Consider the following 8473-nt stretch of genomic DNA (forward strand, 5'->3'; position numbering starts at 1 on the left):
AGAGAAATGAGAGAGAGAAATGAGAGAGAGAAAATGAGAGAGAAAAAGAGAGAATGAGAGAGAGAGCGAGGGAGGGAACAAGAGAGAGTGAGAGATGAGAAAATGAGCTGAGGAAAAGCCAGGGGAAAAGGCTCCACGGGCCTCACACCACTGATGGAAGCTCACAGCCCCTGCCAGGCCCCATTCACTCACTGGCACTGGCAGGCTGGCGCTAGCGCGGGCGCTCAGCTAGGGCTCTGGAGCTGACCCAACCCAGCCAACGCTTCAGAGGAGCAGGTGTGGCCGTCCTGCAGCCACCAGCTTCATCCGCTACAGTACGTCCACAAATGAATCCCTGCTGCTGCTGCTGCTGCTCCCAGATCAGCTGCCAGCCATGTTCATCTACAGTGCTGATGCAATTACAGGCTTCTGCAAACTGCCTTGAGATAACGCTCATTATTCACGGCCCAATATAAATAAATAAAAAGGAATTGAATCAAGCTGAATAATGACAACAATAATACAATTAAACCTGGTACAAATTACAGAGTGTATGGATCTCATATAACACGAATTGAATTAGAATCGTCAACAACCCAAAGTTGTTATTATTTTTCTTGGAGTTGGGAATTACAGTTGCCATGGCCCTTTTTGTGTTGGTTAGCAACAGGTGTTACATATAATTTGGCCTACACCTCTGGTTAAGGTTTGAAAACGAAGGCGTTCCACCCCTCACTGTTATGCATTCTGGGGACACAAACACCGGAGTAGATTTCCACGCTGCCCAGTTCAGTCCTGTGGTCATAATAATAATAACAACAACGGCTCTGCGTAATCTCGCCGCCTGTGTCTCGACCCCTGCAAGGTTCCGTGACAAAGCAGCTTTTGTGCCGCCCTGCCATTGGCTCGCCCTCCGATTCGAGGGGGGGCTGCCAGACTGTTTAAGTCCGCCGCGGCACCGCTTCGCTTTCTATAGCCAGGGGGAGAAATATTACATTACGCTACACAGAGAGGTGCCCTATGCCGGGCTTATTTCATTGCCTAATCTGGCTTGATCCGTTAAACAAACAAAGGAGGATGGTTGGCATTAGGATGACAATGCCTTTCATGAACATGTTACTTCTGCAGGAGGATATGCACTTCTCTCTTTTGCAAACAGAGGACACACCTAGGAGTCTCTCTCTAGGAGTTTCTTTCTCACACACAGACACACACATACGTAGACACACTCGCACGCACACATGCACACACACACACACACACACACACACACACACACACACACACACTTTGCCTTTCTCCCACTGCGCAGCTTGCTGTGATATTCTCCACAGTCTGACAGGAGTCATTAAAAAAGCAAGCAGTTGCAAGCATTGGCAGCCGCCTCCTCCGGGAGCATAGCTCTGTCTCTGGAAAGAGTTTCTCTCACGACTTTTCAAAGGCCAAACCCTGCTGATAAGCTGAGCAAATCTGTGGGACTGTGGTGTGTAATGTGGTATCAGTGAGGCCCTGCTATCTGGCTACAGGTTTGTGTTGCCCTCTTTGGCCAGATAGGCCTGAGAGCAGAGCCTTGGGCATGATCTCATAGCCTAAGCAAAGAGCTCTGCTCAAACAAAGTCCCAACTCAAACATTTTCTCACCAAATTCCAGCTCGCACTCTGGGAATGTTTGCTGAGTAATTATTACCATCTTACTCACACACACACACACACACACACACACACACACACACACACACAAAGCTCATGTTAGGCCTCCTTCACAATAGCTCCTAGGTTAATATGGTCGGCTCAGTTCTTTTTTCAACAAACTGACAGATGCCATTCAATAAAACAAACTGAATAATAAAGGCTTCCGATGACAGATGGTGTGCATGTGTGCAGTACATGTCAATATTCTCTCTGTAAGAGTGTGTGTGTGTGAGAGAGAGAGAGAGAGAGAGAGAGAGAGAGAGAGAGAGAGAGTGTGTGTGAGTGAGAGAAAGAGGGAGCAGGGTCATATGAGGATCAATAAATACACAGCGCTAGATCAGTCAAACAGGCCCACTGGGAGACAGTGATCCAAACCAGCCTGGCGCTCCTGACAGGGCAAGGACTTCCTATTATGGAAACACGCTCTGCGTCATTTGGCAAATCTAACCTGCCATCCAGTGAGTGTTTACATAGAAAAGGTTGGAAAATGAATGTGCTACATGAGTCTACCGATGTGCCAAAAGCCAGAGCCATGAGTCAGCTAACCTTGATGGTTATGGCCTGGACACTCAAGGGAAGTAAGTGATGAAACAGGCAGCGTCAGTGTTTGGTTTGTAGGATGAAACTAAGAGGAGGGTTTGCACAGCGACTTGAACAAAATGTGGCTTTTGTGTTGCAATAACGTGTTTTGATTTCTTAAGACTGCACTACACTGTTCCCTTGTGAACTAAACAAATCGGGGAAAAACAACAATGAGCACACCCGCTGGTAAACACCATTCTTTCAGTTCTTCCCACCACAAGCCATTGTCTCTGAATATTTCCGGCACCTCAGATTCAATTAGTCACAAAAAAAGTATTTCAAAGTCAACAGAAGCATTTCAACAGACAGGACAAAAGATGTAAAGACAGTAACACAAGTGCATATGAGATTCTACATGGATAATATGGCGCTTAATATGGATAATATGACGCTTGCTGAAGTTAAATCATTCTTGTTGGCTACCATACTGATACACACACGCGCACACACACACACACACACACACACACACACACACACACACACACACACACACACACACACACACACACACACACACACACACACACACACACACACACACACACACACACACACACACACACACACACACACACACACACACACACACACACACACACACACACACACACACCCCATTTTCAGCTTTGCATCTAGTGTCTAGCTGTTCCAGTCATTCCGCTTGGAGTCGCTACTTTTTTTCTTCAGCAAGACAAACACGGGCACACAACCCCAATCCGGGGCTGCTGTTTCTAAAGGTTACAACGAGCTGGAATGAGCGCCGCTGCTGGGGTCGGATGACAATACTGCGGGCCCAACTTCACTGATGGCTTTGTGTTGGGAGCAGGGATTTTCTTCCTCCCGGGCAAATTGAATTGTGTCGGCCGCACATGACCCGGGCCTGATGGGTGCATTTGGCCCAGGCCGAGAGGCCGCCGCGGCATCTGCATTCCGGAATAAATAATTAAATAAACAAACAAAAACGTTAATGAAAAAGAGGAAGAAAAAAAACAAACTGCCCGTTTGCCAAAAATGTCCCCTGAATTGCCTCCTGGGCATGGACAGCCCAGACAGAAGCACTGTCGTGCATTCACTTACACTGGGGCTGCAGCTTGGGAGCTCTTTTGAGACATGACTGCACTAAATTAGTTTTTTACTTTTCATGATAGCAAATCCATTGCCATGCAACTCAAGGCATCATCCGCTAATTGAAAACTACACAACTTTTGGCTTCGGACGCAACCTTTCAGTCTTGCACAAAAGCACTTCCCTTCACGGCTGCCTTGCTGAAATCCCTTTTTGCACAAAAAAACCTTTCGTAAGATTCTCCTGTTGTTTTATGACCCCATATTCCACCTCTTTTATTGTCTTTCACACAATGCTTATCTCAGTTCCATCTAATTGCGCTGTTGATTTATGCTCTCGCCATGTTGTCTTTTCCAGAACCCCTTACACAGCAGAATCCTAATACATTCCTACTTCATTCCCACTTCACAGCACATCCGGCGAGATGCGAATGCAACAGCACAAAGCAGAGCATGCATAAAGAAACCAAGAGAGTCGTGATGTGAGAACTGCCAAGTGGCAATCTAGAAAACAAACAGGCTTAGATTATGGGTGTAATACACACACACGCGCGCGCGCACACACAAACACACACGTGTACACACACACACACACACACACACACACACACACACACACACACACACACACACACACACACACACACACACACACACACACACACACACACACACACACACACACACACACACACACACACACACACACACACACACACACACACACACACACACACACACACACACACACACACACACACACACACACACACACACACACACACACACACACAGGTGGGCACAGTACTGCAGGTCTTTAAAAAAAGGGGTCCCTCCACTCACTTATTTAGATGTGCATAATTTTGCTTGGTAATGCCAATATGAGTCAGTCTGTGTTTATTAGCTGAAAATGAATGTGGGTGGACAGTTCAGAGACATCTGAGCCCACTAATCTGGATCAGCCCGAAACCGCACGCATTACGCAACGGCTCCACAATGGTGCCGCTAGCGCGCCGTGCCAGAGTAACCAAGGAAACAGCGCTAGCACGAGCCCAGATGCACTCCCAAGGTTTTAGCCAAGGATACTTGGGGGCTTTACAGAGTGGCGTCTGGGGTGTGTTTGGAGGCACTAGGACTAAATTCTACTAATGCTTCTCCAAGGGTTGTTTATGAGTGTGTGTGTGTGTGTGTGTGTGTGTGTGTGTGTGTGTGTGTGATGTGTGAGTGTGTCTGTATTTCACAGACAGTATATAAATATATACATATATATATAATTCTGGATTGTGTGTGTGTGTGTGTGTGTGTGGGTGTGGTTTATGTGTTTTTACGGACGAGTACATTTTCAAAACATTTTGCAACTGTTATGCCTCCATGCTCACCCTCACCACAAGTAACACCACCAGTAACACTGCCGTGTGCTGCTCAGACTCTCTGAGAGGCCTTGAGTATGCAGACAGGGCCTCCCGCTCCACCTCTCCCTTCCTCCCCCACAGCCTGGGCTCCATAAGCATCAATTCCACTGCAATTACTAGAGCCTGACTTGCATTCATACACTCGGCACTGCAGAAAATATGCTGGAGGGGGAGGGGTAGTGTTTTGGGTTGGGGTAGTGGTGCTGGTGCTGGTGGTGGTGGTGGTGGGGAAGGGGGGGATATAGTCTTTCAGACATGGACATTTTTTTTTAGCATGCTCTCTTCTTTCATGTTTGTTTTTCTCGCTCCAGGAAGTGAAACTGGCCGTCTCAGAGGACCACAGTGAGGTCGGAGGTCACGAGAGAGAATGTTGGTCTTTTCATTTGCCTGCACCACTTTATCAGAACTTGATGAAACTTGAGGTGTGTGTGTGTCTGCCAGTCTGTGTGTGAGTGTGTGTGTGTGTGTGTGTGTCACACCATTCTGCACAAACCAAGTTACTAATGAGAGAAATTCACATCTCCAGTCTGGAGGTAAAAAGTGTGTGTTACTGTGAGTGAGTGTGTGTGTGTGTGTGTGTGTGTGTGTGTGTGTGTGTGTGTGTGTGTGCGTGCTTAACACAACGGTGTGTGTTCACACACAGCATACTGAGAAGCTTCGTTTTAGACACCTGCAGTCAAGTCATGTTTAGTTGTTTACTCTCCCTCTCGCCCGGCAACAGAGCGGCACCATTGTAAAGCTGTCAGCGCGCGTCTTGTTCCCCCTCGCTCCCCGCTGTTTGAATCTCACTCATCTGTATGCATTGAAATCGCCCGAGCCTGTCCACCGCAGCGCAGGCCGCACATAAATAATTAAGCCGGGGATTATAGAAATCAAAGATGCCACACGTAAGGGAGACAGAGGGAGAGGGAGAGGGAAAGGAAAAAAAATATTACAGTACAATGTTTGGGTTTTTCTTCAATAACTAATGGTGGCATGTGGCATGTCTCCGTTGCAGGGGTGAAACTTTGAGTTTGAGGGTTGAGCACTCATCATGCTCTATAGCAGTTTCATATGATTATTTGGGGAGGGCAGTTTTGATCATTACCTTTAGCCATTGACACCACCACCCCTTTTCCATTTTTTTTACACCTGTGCACCAGTGCTGATTCAGTGATGCACATCAGTGTCCATTTGTCTATAATCAAATAAGTGTGACTAATGGCAGCAAACGCAGCGGGAGAGTGTTCAGCAGTTTCCATCCCAGCCTCCTGGGGGGGGTCCAGTGCTGGGGGGTTGGATGTCTATTGTATGCCTGTCACACAGTCAATCAGGTACCATTAGGTGAAGTGGGCCTAATAGACAGAGACCTAAGGCAAGCAGGTCCGACTGATATTAAGCAGGCGTGCAAACACATGCATGCACACATGTGCCCCCCCCCTCCCCCCCCCCCCCACACACACACACAAATGTGCATGGTCACACACACACACACACACACACACACACATAATAAATAGGTGGTTCCCATAGCAACCGAGTGGGGGGAGGATAACCTGTCTCCAACATCCCCCCCTCCTGTGCACACCTTGTCCTATCTTGAAAGGGCCCCTATGTGGACTGAAACTGACATTCACCTAGTTTCGTGGTGGACTGCTTGCTGTCAAAACATGTGGGCCCGTTGACAAGGAGGCCCCACGGGCTGCTCTCATGGCATTTCATCTTTTCTGCTGACACTGTCCACTCCCTCACTGCCCACATAATGGGGACACTGCAGAATGTAAATATGGGTATATATATATAAATATGGATATATGTGAAAATCATTAACATTTATCGTCGTTTGAAGTCATCCAAAAAAAAAAAATGACTTAGATAGATGTGCATGATATTTAACTCAGAAATAAAAAATATAGTTGTTTTGGAGAACCAGCAGGAGCAGGAGTAAATTATAATTTATATGCCATAAATAAGAGTTATAGAGGAGTTAAAAAGCATGCCACTGTCAAGGAGACACTCTCGAATGAAGCCCCCCTTTGGGGAAACCATGACAAACGCTGCCTGCCGAGATCTTCGGTGCCACAGGAAAACTTGTCTGACTGGGGAGAAAATACCCTGAAATCCAGCCCAGCCAAGAGCATGGCAGTAACCAGGCAACGACAGCGTGGCCAACGCAGTGACAGACAGCCGCGGCACAATGGCACTCATAGCATATTCAAGAACCATCTCTTTCTTTTTTATCTCTCTCTCTCTCTCTCTCTCTCCCTATTTCTCTCCCTCTTGACAGATGAATTCTAATACCTTTGCCAGAGGGTGATAGGCCCACCACCATCGGCGAAGCTGTGCTTGACTTGGTCTGAGGGGACAATAAATCGCATGGAGAGTAAGAAGCATCAATTGTGACCGCGTGTATCAACGGTCGCCACAATACATCACTCTCGTGACACCTGCTGAGATGCCGGCTGACAGGCCACATGAGCAATCAATCCTTTTCACTGCCAGCCTTTGTGTGAACGCTGAATATAAAACCTCGCATCTTCAGCAATAAAAAACGGCCAGCGCGTAAATGTAACTCTTGCTGAGGGCTAGGAGAGCGATATAGAGTGGCCATATCATCGCCGATGACACACATACGGAAGAGCCCCCCCCCCCTCGTCTGGCCAATATATGGGAAGCGTTTGTCAATTTGGAGAGGCTGCAGGGGAGGTGGGTGAAGTGAGATGTCAAATGAGCGGATTACGCCTGACAGGGGGCACCTCCAGCGCCGCCGCCGCTAAACGTTTGATGATCTGGCCGCTGAACCGAGACGTCCTTGGCCATCAACTCCGACGAGAATATTTGGGCCCGCCGTCACCTGGGACGAGCCAAAGTGGAAAACAGCCAAAAGGGCGGGGGGCGGGGGGGGGGGGGGGGAGGTGCTTAAAAAACAGGTGGGCTGGTTTCAGTTGAACGACCAAAATGACCTTTTCCACATGAATGTGAATGAAGATATCATAACAGACCAGTCCATGCATATACATAGGGGGATGGGAGGGGGTGAGTTATTGATCGTATTGACTGCTTTCCCACATACACACACACACACACGCTGTTGAGTCATTAGTATAGCGTGTGTGTACACAAGAGGAGGCCAGTGCCTGTGTCTGTCACTTATCTGGACCATTCATCAGCATAATCCACCTGAAGAACTGCAGTAGCAGCAGGAGAACTAAAAGAATACGTCACCACCGCACTGCTTAGTCAGATTCCTGAGCGCCCTTCTATTTATTGGAAGGAATGTGTGACGAGATACAATAGCGCTAGCACATAATAAAGCCACCAGAAGAAAGCGAGGCCGCCCAATATCTTGGCTTTATGATACTAGTGACTGATACACAATTTACTGATAAGAAATGCGGGATAATCTCAGATACACAACAATGACCACACGGACTAAAGTTCCACTCATGCACGCCACACGGCAGTTTGTACAGCACAAAGTGCCATACGTTCAAATCCTGAACACACACACGCACGCACGCACGCTATCCAGTTTGTACAGCGCAAAGTGCCATACGTTCAAATCCTGCTATACGGTGAATACAATTCCTGGTTTTAGAGTGAAATGACTAATGCCCATTATTTACATTATGACGATAAATATTTTGCACACAGTGCGTGACCGCATGACAGGACGCTCTCCCTATATGGCACCCGCGCCTGACACTGGGCCTCTCGCTGTATGGTGCAGCACCAGTAATGGGCCGACACACAAACGAGAGCG

The sequence above is a fragment of the Sardina pilchardus genome, chromosome 8 (assembly GCF_963854185.1).
Source record: "Sardina pilchardus chromosome 8, fSarPil1.1, whole genome shotgun sequence".
Classification (NCBI taxonomy): domain Eukaryota; kingdom Metazoa; phylum Chordata; class Actinopteri; order Clupeiformes; family Clupeidae; genus Sardina; species Sardina pilchardus.